Here is a 12,116-nt window from a genome sequence, read left to right on the forward strand (position 1 = left end):
GGGCTTTATGGCGGTGTGGCCAGACTCAATCCTCTCTTCAATGAAGACACATGAAAACACACTTGGAATTTGCAAAGAGCCCTTCATTGACTGGCCATTGACAATGTTTCTGTTTCATAAGAAACAAGTTTGTTCACCTTCTATTCTATGAATCTGTCAGTAGAACCTAGTGTGTTAGGGTCATAATCACTGCACACGCCGGTAAGCCAAGTGTGCACTCAAAATACAGCACTTATGGCACAATAAACTATAACACAGGACTAATACATTATTGATGTGAGACTGTTGTTAGCCGCATCAGATCCGGAATACCGTTACATTATCTGTGCCTGTAAATTGTTTTGGAAATACAGTATGTAAAACTCCACCCCATCTGTGGTTGCTTAGCACAAATATACATCACTGTGGGCTCATAACTGCTGCCAGCATTTCTGCTGAACATAACTTTATTCCACTAGTTCAAAACGCCACAATGGACAAACATCAGTGGTAAGGGACTTGAAAATAGTTTGGAATAGAGATGCAGTTTCAGCCAAACCTGTCAGAGCACCGGGACGCTTGCAGTGAGACAGAAAGCTTTGAGCTGGGGAAATGGCCAGGATTTTCATCATCACAGGCATCTGGTAATTAGCTGTGTTCATCTTTATACTGAATTTGAACAATTATGTTGTACTTGTGATTGTTTTATATTTGAAAAGTATTTTTCCCCCCATTTTTTATTGTATTATTTGCATAATTTTGTATAGCTGTTTTAGGGTTGCAACTAATTGGTTTGACGGCTGATTCAGTATTTGTATCAGTTTTTTTTCTATCAGTTTCCAGTATTTTATTTATTAGCTTTTGACAATCTCTCATTATCAAACTTATAGTTCTGTCTTGAAAAGTTTATACATTACAGCTAAAAAATATGTTTCTTTTTGCAGTAAGTTCATAATTAACACAACATATTATTTTATTTTCTGATTAGTTTAGGGTGAAATGTGACACAAACTTTTTATCTTTGCAAAATTCATAAATTTCTACTCTATCATACCAGACAGAAGTGTCACACTGCCTTTTGGAGGGGGGGGGGGGGGGGGGGTTTATGGGGGGGGGTCTAATTTAATTCAGTTGATACCGGTAATTATCATGTTATATGTGGTTATACATTTCATATTATATATCATATATAAAATAATTAATAAAAAAAATTGTATTGTCTATTTTTTTATATTATTTGTCTCTTGCAACACACTAATTTTGCTATTGTTCATCTAAAATGTCAAAGTACCTTTCCATTTTTTAATAATTAAAACAGGGGGAATTGTCAAGACAATTTTATTTGTAGTGCAATATACTGTTACGGAGTAATCAGAACATGAGACATGCGGATCCATGTGCAAGGCTTTATTACAAAGGCGTGGTCAAACTGTCAAGACAATTTTATTTGTAGTGCAATATACTGTTACGGAGTAATCAGAACATGAGACATGCGGATCCATGTGCAACGCTTTATTACAAAGGCGTGGTCAAAAAACGGGCAAGTGTCAGACAACAACACAGGTACATCACAGGTAAGGCAAAGAGCATTTCTAGGGCAGGCGAGGGTCTTTGATCGGCGAACGTAATCCAGAGGGCAAGGCAAACGGGTAATCCACAAACTGGAGATAGTCCAGTAAAGGGGCAAACAGAATCCAAACGATAAGGCGAGAGAAATCCAAGGCAGGCAGAGAATCAGGCAACCAGGCAATCAAATAACACAATGAGGCAAGACAGAACTAGGAACAAATACAAAATTAGGAAAAGGGCTCTGTAACGTTGCTATCACTAACTGAGCGATATGCGCAAACAATACTCGGCGTTGAATGGTGGTGTGAGACTGATTTATATAGTGTGTGTTATTGGTAGCAGCTGTGTATGATTGGTTTCAGGTGAACTTGTGATGAGCATGGGAAATGTAGTCCAGGGTGATGTGTAACAGTCTGTGTAGCGTGAGAGTCCATGTGGAGAGCGGGTGACCTCTGGTGAACGGAAGTTTATAGACCAGATTTGTGCCATATACATTGTTGTAGTTTAACAGAAAAGCATGATGCTATTGCTTATAATATCTTTAATATCTAAATTAATTATAGTTGCATTTAGCAAATTCAATTTGGATGATAATATGTGATGATATGAGCAATCAAGCAGCTGAGGTTGTGCGATAATATAGTTTACATTCTGTGACAATATAAACAATCAAAGTTATATAAATATGGTAATAACATGATAATAACATTGCAACATGCAAAAAAAATGTTCAGTAGAAGATATTGATCAGGGCCCGTATGTATAAAACTTCTCAGAAATGCTCTTAAGAATAGTCTTAAGCTTTGACTTAAGTGTCAAAAAATTCTTAGTAAAAAGTAGGACTTTTCTAAGAGTAGGAGACTTTTATAGAGAAGCTAAAAGCAACTTTCAGTAAAGTCTAAGACTGATTCTTAAGTGTTGACTGAGGTGACACTTAAGTGTTGTGAACTAAGGTCTACAATGATGTCAACACAAAATGGCCGACCTCGACCTCTGAATCAGCCAATAGTGAGCCTGCTCATATAAAGTCACAGCAGCACAACACCAATCCTTTAATGTAACTACAATAAAATAATTTAATTAAGACACTGAAATATTTTAATATTTAAATTTGTTTTCGTTTTTTTAATGCTTGGCATTGTGCAAAATTATCACAAATAATTACTGATGCTTCGTTTTCTATTGGTATGTCTCCTCGTTTACAGTTAGAGCAGTGATGTGAACATGAGTTCCATCAATGGCTCCAACAACTCCATGAAAGCCCACAATCCTCATAAAAGTGGCTTGTTTTTGCAATATGGTTTGGCGGTCAGTTGGAAAGTTAATTAATTGCCATATAGTAGTGGCCAAGTAGTGAGGTCCAGCCTAGGAAATTTCACCCTTAATTAATAAAAATAAATAAATGACTGTTCAAGATTTTGCAAGCATATTGCATAGTTGCTTAGAGTCAGTTGTTTTATTTGTTACAGTAATGCAATGAAACAAGCCAAATTGTGCAGTCATAATTTTTGTCATGCTGTCATACAAAGAAATTATGAACACATGCTAAAATAAGAGGACCAATGAAATATTAATAACTTATTTTGTAGTCAGTGTGCCAGTGTTGCCAATTTAGTGATTTTTGTCATTACACTTCCTCATCCCTTTAAAGACTTTTTTTTTCAAAAACCTAGCAACAAAATCAGTTTCTTGGACAAAGCTTATCTACATTCCAAGACTCTCCCATAACGTCATAAAGGTGAGTTCACTGATCTATATAAATATAAATATAAATGTAGATCAGTGAACTCAGCTTTATGAGGTCATCTAGCAACATTAAGTGACCAGTTTTAGCTACTTTCGATTATAAGCAGTTGGCAACCTTTGTATTTTAGTGGTTTAAGTGAAATGTGGGGTCATTTCACTTAAGCACTGTTGTGTTTGGTGGGGTCAGTGCCACAATATGTAAGACCCTGCTTACTGTGTCATCACCGGTGCATTGCTGCATTTTTCCAATTTTACAGCCAAAAAAATTTAATTTCTGCAGTTAGAGCATTGACTTGTTGAGTGGAAGAAGTTATTACATTTCTTACTTTGTCAGTTAAAAAAAAAAGACTTTTTGATCTTGACAATCAAGTCTGTATTGTTTTATCAACTCCATATCATCATATAACTCCAATATGTCATATCTTCGCTGGAAAGTGTTTGTTTCCTCCTCTGTGCTGCCATCTTGTTACTCCTAACTAGGTTAGGAGACCTCTTCAGCTCTCTTAAATAATTTAGGAGCTGGGACCTAGTCTTAACACTTAGGAACCTTTATGAATCACTCTTATTCTTAGGTCTAGGAATAAGAGTAAAATTACGTCATTCTTAGAATTTTGACACACTTAGGAGTAAACTTTTACTCTGAGCAGCTTTATACAGATACAATATGAAAATGTTAATTAAAAATGATAAGTTATGAATGTTTTTTAAGATTAAGTTTCACTGGGTATGTATAATATGAAGGAAAGAAAGAAAGAAAGAAAGATTATAGGTATATAATAAGGTGAGATAAGTTCTATAGTTAGATAGTTTGATTTGGAGGGTCAAGAATAGCAATAAGAGTCAAAGCACATCTATTGCCAACAGCAGTGAATCCAGATGAAAAACTCATCAACTGAGACACAAGACTGCCTGAGAGCGCTGAGCACTGATGGATGAGCACTGACTTCTGGGAATGACGGTCTGTAACATGCTGTCCACTTGCAGCCTGTCCGACAGGCATGTTCATGGCTACTGTTTCTGTTCAAATTTGCAGGCTGTCATTAATATGGAGAAAGAAAATGGGATCTTCATGTTAACATGCTTCTGTTATGTCTTGGCCAGTGAAAATGTTGTTTGTTTTTATCTGTTCATGTAGTGTGTGTAGATTTATTTTCAGAAATGCATACATGCAAATCCTGTTGATATTAATGTGACAAATATGGCAAATATAGGAAATGTATACATGGTCACAATGGGGAGATAAATACACTTCCACTTTATTATATGTTGCTGGATATATATATATATATATAGTTCTAGTCTCTCAGAACTGAATGATGCACTTCAGTTTTTAAAAATAAAAATAAAAAATAAATATGGACAAATTAGAAAATGATATTAATTACACAGAACGTCTTGGTTACGTACGTAACCCTCGTTCCCTGATGGAGGGAATGGGGACGTTATGTCGAATGACATATGGGGTCTCACTTGGGAGGCCAATCATCTCTGAGTTTAAGAAAAAACGCCAATTAAAATTGGCTGGTGGATTTTGCATTCTAAACCACTCCCCATGCATACGGGTATGTAAGGCGACAGCACACATCCACTCATTAGGTTTTACGCTGAGGAGTCGAGAACTTGTCCCGGCAACAGCGAATAGTTCAAGGTTGTGGCATGGGGACATAACGTCCCCATTCCCTCCATCAGGGAACGAGGGTTACGTACGTAACCAAGACATTCCCTATCTGTCGCTCACTATGAGTTATGTCATGGGGTCCATGGAAAACGCCACAACATGAACACCGTCACAACCCTGTAGCGCTGCAATTGTTGACAAGCCGCAAAAAGCTACGCTAAGGTCGTAACCTTCCCAAAGCCCCAGCGCAAATTCACTGACCTTGGTACCGAAGGGGAACAAAAGGTGAGTACATCGCTGTTGGAGAAGGCCATTCTGCTGTTCCGTCCACAAAAAAGTTTTTTTTTGGAAGGGATTTCAACCTTCAGTGAAAGATTGCTTCAAATCTTTCCTATTTGTTCTTTCAGCCTGGCAGAACAATGGGGAAGTGAGCCTTAAGGAAAAAGGTCGCTACGGAGACCACATCCTACCCGTAGGGAGGTGAGATGTGGAGATACTGATATGGACTGACCCAGGGGGCAGTACTACATATTGAATGGGTCTCTGAGGCAGGTCCTACCTTAGAGTAGGGATGGAACAACTGCCAGAAGAGACGAAACACCCAAGGGGGGCAGCCCCGCCGAATCTTCATCCTCAGAGGTCTGTTCTTTTAGTTTAGGGGAATCGCTGAAAGGGACACCGAAGTTCGTGCCATACCGCCAACCAGAACAACTTCCCGACACACAGCAGATGAATGGCTTTGTAGAGTATAACAGCTTTTCATACAACCACTCGGTCTGAAGCAAAAATCTAATGAATGGATGCGCCTTATATACCCGTAGGCACGGGGAGTGGCTCAGCATGCAAAATCCACTAGCCAATTTTCATTGCCGTTTTCTCTTAAACTCAGAGATGATTGGCCTCCCAACTGAGACCCCATATGTCGTTCGACATAACTCGTAGTGACCGACAGATAGGGAACTATGTTTGACATACAGTGGAAAAATATAGGTGTACAAACAAAACATTTTTAGAAAATTTCACAAACATTTACAAAGAATTTAATTTTGAAGTAGAAAAACTGAAATAGTATTTTCTTGTAAAATGCACTGTAAAATTGCAAAAAAAAATTAAATAATAAAAAAGTGAGTTTTGGGGAGCATATTAAACTGTATTCAATAGCTATTCAGCAAGATGTACACAGTGAAGCAATTCTGAAACCAATGACAATTCAAAACCAAAAGAAGAAAATACCATTGTCTTAAAAACACATTTCAACTTTCAGTTGAAACCTGCCTTCATTATATAGTTGACTTGTCTGAGTGTTATTTCCACAGGTTTGTGTTGTTGTGGTGAAAGCCATGAATGATTAACTGCCAAATGAGAGAATGTGTCTATAAACGAGTAAAATCAGTAGCACTAACTGTCTGAAATACCCTGCACACATTCATTCAGTCTGAATTGATGAAGCGATCAGCTCAAAATGAACTCTAATAAGAACATGCACTTTGTCTGTTGTTTTCCTCTTGCTTCATTGATTTAACCTCTGATAAATATTTAATCAGTGAGAGAGACTGTGATGCTCTACTTTGATTCTTCACAGAAGCACAAATCACCCAGAAACTTTAAGATAAATGAAGTTTGTTGGAATCTTGTTGCTTTGGAAATCATTTGCCACTTTCGTTTACCTTAGTGACTACAGAGCTCTTCAGTGATATAAATTCACTTTAACCCTTCTGTTCTATTCTAATCCATTTTTTCTAGTGATATTATGTATCAGCGAAGATGAACCTTCAGAATGAAATGTAATGGAACAAGAGGGGAATTTGCTGTGACATCCTGTACCATCCCAAGTGTCCTGATTTGTGAAAACCTGCACAGCAATGATCTTGCAGGGACATAATATGAAACAAGAGCCTCCAAGATCCAGAATGAAACCAGAACCACCTAAAAATGAGACCAATACCAAGATTTATTTATTTTTTTTATTCTCAGAATTGTACATTTGAAACTATTCATTCATTCATTCATTCATTCATTCATTCATTCATTCATTCATTCATTCATTCATTCATTCATTCATTCATTCATTCATTCATTCATTCATTCATTCATTCATTCATTCATTCATTCATTCATTCATTCATTCATTCATTCATTCATTCATTCATTCATTCATTCATTCATTCATTCATTCATTCATTCATTCATTCATTCATTCATTCATTCATTCATTCATTCATTCATTCATTCATTCATTCATTCATTCATTCATTCATTCATTCATTCATTCATTCATTCATGTTATTTTGAACTTTATGGAATATTCTCATTACAAATATGTAATATTACACACATGCATATAAGCTCTTTATTATTATAATTTATATTATTTAAGCTCAGAAGTGTTTCTGTCAAAATTTAACAAAATGTTAAATACAAAAATAGCACATAGTTAACATGTATTTTATTTCAAGTAATGAGAATAGTTTTTAATAGTTTTATTTATTTTATCTTTACAATTTACTTTTAGTTAATGATAACTTCACAATTTCATACATTATGGTTTATGTTGGTGGTTTTTGGAAAACGAAACATTTCTTGAAATCTTCATTTAAATAATTTACTGCTGTCAAGCTGTGTATGACATCACATGCCGTGCTGTGATATAACAGACTAATATAGTCAGACACTTTGACTGGCAAGCCTAATGACTGTGCTAGTACAGAATGACAGTAGTGTGCAGTTCCCTCGGGCACATGAATACATTTTAATTTCTCCAGTAGAGGGCAGCATCAGATCTCAGGAAATGACATGCGGCACACTGCAGCAAAGTCATTTGACCAGGATATCAAAACAAGATCAGTGCTAATCATCAAAAAAACACCTCCATTATGGTGACAAATCACACTATGAATGTGCAGCAGGGTTTTGCAGTCGGTGTGTTGTTGAGAGGACAAACATGTGCTCCAGCAGGACACTACAGAGACTGTGTGGGGACAGTAGGTAGTGGAGGTTGCCTGCTGTTTGCAGGGAAGGCAGATGGTACATGATTGCAGAAGTGAAAAACATAAACAGGGTGGGGGATGAAAATGAGGACAGAGAAGCTCAATAATACATGGAAACATATTCTCACATATTCTGGCTTTCCAACAGTCACGTTTTGGTATGCATGTGTGTTTACGTGTTGTTTATCACGCCTCTGACATTAAAGTGTTTGGATGAGTGTGACGCATCCCACTGCACATGCCCATCTCGATTATAAGTTGCCTCTCGTCAGACCACCTGAACATCGGGTACTGAAGAAAATAAACATCAAAGAGGATGCAAGAGCGATGAGTAACCCAGGATGAGAATAGATGCTCATTGTTTAATTTATTGTAATTGATTGCAGTTGTCTAGGGAGCAATAAAAAGGGAAAAACTCCTCTTTTGAATCTGCCAAGTGCAAAAGGGCTCATTTTGAGTCCAATGTATTTCACAATAGCACTTTCAGATATAGAGTGTCATGAATAATCATTTAAAGAGGCTTAGGTGCCTTCAGCACATAAACTATGGGGTACCAATTGTGCCAAAAAATGGTGTTGTTGCTTATGTTATTCTCTTTATTGTGTGTTCAGCTGTTTTATGCTTTATAAGTTCCTGCTCTCAATGAACATTCTGCAATGTGTTTTAGATATCATGGAAAACAATAGAACGTTTAGATTTTAATCACCATCTTGGTTTAAACCTAAGATGAAACCTAAGGACTACAGATTCATTCAAGTTTATAGACCGTATGCATCAGGGAAACAAGTTTGCAGCAATCTTGCAGTAGCTCTGTATAGTTCTATGAAATTGCTGTTGAAGTGTAATTGACCCTTCACAAGACCCGCCGCCCCCTTAGTTACTATTGCTATGTCTGGCAAGCCATGCCGCTCTCACAGTACAAATCATGTTCTCACGCAGTGAAAAATACATTGCAGAGCAAAGAGGATTGAGGTGTCAGCACTAACCTGAATGGATATTGATTTCTTACACTTTTCCCCAGCGCTGTCAGACTCATTTTCAGTGTGGAAACCTGCATAGGATATGTGACATTTCAGTCAGGATGGGATAGGCTGCATTGAATTTCACCTGTCCAGCCATGACATGTAAAGACAGCGTCTCAAAGGTTTGGCCGTCACTGTCTGTGGATCATATGCAGTCACTCCTAAACCCAAACTTAGATCTAAAATAACATGTCAGCTAGGCTGACTGGACTCAGAATTTTCAAACAGCTTTGCTGTGTTCACAGTACCCATGGGGTTTGTGACAGCAGCAGCGTGAATGAATTACTTTTAATGAGACCAGCTGTTATTTGGCCGTCTGGGCTGACCATTACTGAAACACTGCTTTGCTGATGCTAAACAACTGCAATTCTAATATCCTTTAAAGCACACAGGAAGCAACAGGAGTATAACTAGTAGTGTGTAGTGTAGCTGACATAACTAATCGAGTGTTGCAGAGTTTGTATGAATTTTTTTGTTGGCTAAAACCTGGAAATGAGTTAGCATTTGAGCACTTCAGGTTTCATCATTCTGGTTAAATGTCTGAAAAATGTCTGTTGTTAAAACAAGCTCAACATATTATTACGTTTTATTCTAGGACATTACTCATCCTGAAAAAGGCATTTGCTAACAAGTGGCTAAATGGGACTAGAAACGTTTATATAAATTAGCTGACAATTCGCCAAAATGTAAAATTGCTGAGAAAGAGCCTACAAGACAGTTGCTGAAAACAAATTGTTACCTCCTCTAATTGTTACCTTGTTACCTCCTCAGTTTAGCCTTTTTTAATTTTTCTTTTTTTTTTCCAGTGAAAACTAGCGGTGTAGCAAACATCACTAACCTACGGTGGCCCAGTAGTGCACAACACAATGGAAACAAGTTGCTACACAATGGAAACAAGTGAAATTGAACGTAAACACAATGAAATTATCGCAACACAATGGAATTAGTCTTATGCTTTTGTGTTGTCGCGATTTCATTGTTTTGTGCACTACTGGGCTGCCATACTAACCACATATACAGTAGTTATATCTACTGGATTAATGTTTATTTATAATGTCATGGCAGGACCTTATTCTATATGAACCACTAATATCATCAGGCAAAAAAAAAAAAGATTTCAAGAACTACTTCTGGTGGTTGGTCATCAATGCATTGACTAACTTTCACTAAAGTTTTTTTTTTAAGTTATATAAATGTTAGGACAAAACGTTCTTAAAGTAATGTTTATGGAACATTCTAACTTTTTAAATATTTTATATGCATTGTCATGAACTATGTTCTCAGAACATTCTCAGAATGTCCTTATGATGTTGTTTGTACTTGATGAACGTTCTAGGAAATAATTTTGTAACCTTTAAAGGGGTCATATGATGCTGCTAATAAATTTATTTTTATTATTAAAAAATACATATTTTGTGTATTTGTGGTAATGAAATGTGTTTATGCGGTTTAAGGTAAAAAAAACACATTATTTTCCACATACTGTACATTATTGTTTCTCCTCTATGCCCCGCCTTTCTGAAACGCGTCAATTTTTACAAAGCTCATCGGTCTGAAAAGCAAGGTGTGCTCTGATTGGCCAGCTATCCAGTGCATTGTGATTGGCTGAATACCTCAAGCGTGTGACGGAAATGTTACGCCCCTCACCATACTGTGATGCCTGTGGCAACCACATGTGACGACCCCGGGCTGTACTCCGCTTCGTCCACGGTGAAAGCCGATCCGGCGATCCACAGCGAAGTTGATGTATTTCCTCAGCGACCAGCACGGATCAGCTCCAGGCTTGACGAAGCAGATATCGTCCTCTTTTGGAAGACCAAACAAAGTAGTTGCGCTTTCACAACGAAGCACACAGCGTCTTCACGACATGGCGGCGGCAACAATACTACAGCGAGAATAAAAGTTACGCCTTCTTTCTTTGCGTGAACATTTGGGCGGCGTTATGCAAATCTTCCCACATAGTGAGGTAGACATGTGGGGGCGTGTTAGAACGAGCCGTTTTAGGTAGGTGTGGCTGACTCTTAACTTTTATAAAGAATATCTCTTTGGATTTGAGACTTTAGTCTTTGCAACTTTACAGATCTTCTTTATGCACCAAGAGCTTGTAACACTCCAAAGAGAAAGGAACAATTTAAATCGCATCATATGACCCCTTTAAATAACATCAAAATCACAAAAGAAACTTTTAATATCTTAGAATATTAAAAATATACATTCAAATAAAGTTATATTTGGGGTTAAACAAGTGGGAACGTTGTAAGGAATATTTTTGCAACCTTTAAGTACCGTTCTAATCACGACAAGAAAACTGGACAAAACGTTTTAGAACCATTTCAAAACAACGTTCCCACACCATTTTCATAACCTCACCTGGGTTCTTCTCTTATTTGAGAACGCGTGAATTATGGACGCTCCCTTACACTTTTAGAAAGATTTTACTGCTGTATCTGTATTTAAGCTTCATTAAAATCACAAAAGAAACTTTTAATATCTTAGAATATTAAAAATATACATTCAAATAAAGTTATATTTGGGGTTAAACAAGTGGGAACGTTGTAAGGAATATTTTTGCAACCTTTAAGTACCGTTCTAATCACGACAAGAAAACTGGACAAAACGTTTTAGAACCATTTCAAAACAACGTTCCCACACCATTTTCATAACCTCACCTGGGTTCTTCTCTTATTTGAGAACGCGTGAATTATGGACGCTCCCTTACACTTTTAGAAAGATTTTACTGCTGTATCTGTATTTAAGCTTAAACATAATTTACCATATCATATCAAATTGCTGAGAGACAGCAGAGACAACAATAGGCTACTGTTTAAATTGATGGACGAAATTCTTTAATAAAATGTAGCGAACAGTAGGAAATGATCAATACTATTGGTGCATTATTTCCTGGAGGTGCAAGCTTTGAAGAAGATTCCGTCCCGCACGTATCGAGTTACAGGCTATTTCATCTCCTCACAGAGCGTTCTTGCGTCCAAAAACAGCTCGACATAGTGTAAAAACGCTATTAAAGCTATACGTCTTTTAAAGGTGAGCTGTTTTTTAACTTCACAGAGCGTCTTAAAACGCAACGCGTTAGGAATAAAGAGCAGGACGCGACGTAACAGTCAAAGACGTCCGTCTGACGCATGTGCATGTGTCTAAGCAATTAAACATAGCGTAGACGGAACGCAACCGCACGTT

This window comes from Sinocyclocheilus grahami, unplaced genomic scaffold, assembly GCF_001515645.1.
Source record: "Sinocyclocheilus grahami isolate Dianchi unplaced genomic scaffold, SAMN03320097.WGS_v1.1 scaffold1413.1, whole genome shotgun sequence".
NCBI classification, from domain to species: domain Eukaryota; kingdom Metazoa; phylum Chordata; class Actinopteri; order Cypriniformes; family Cyprinidae; genus Sinocyclocheilus; species Sinocyclocheilus grahami.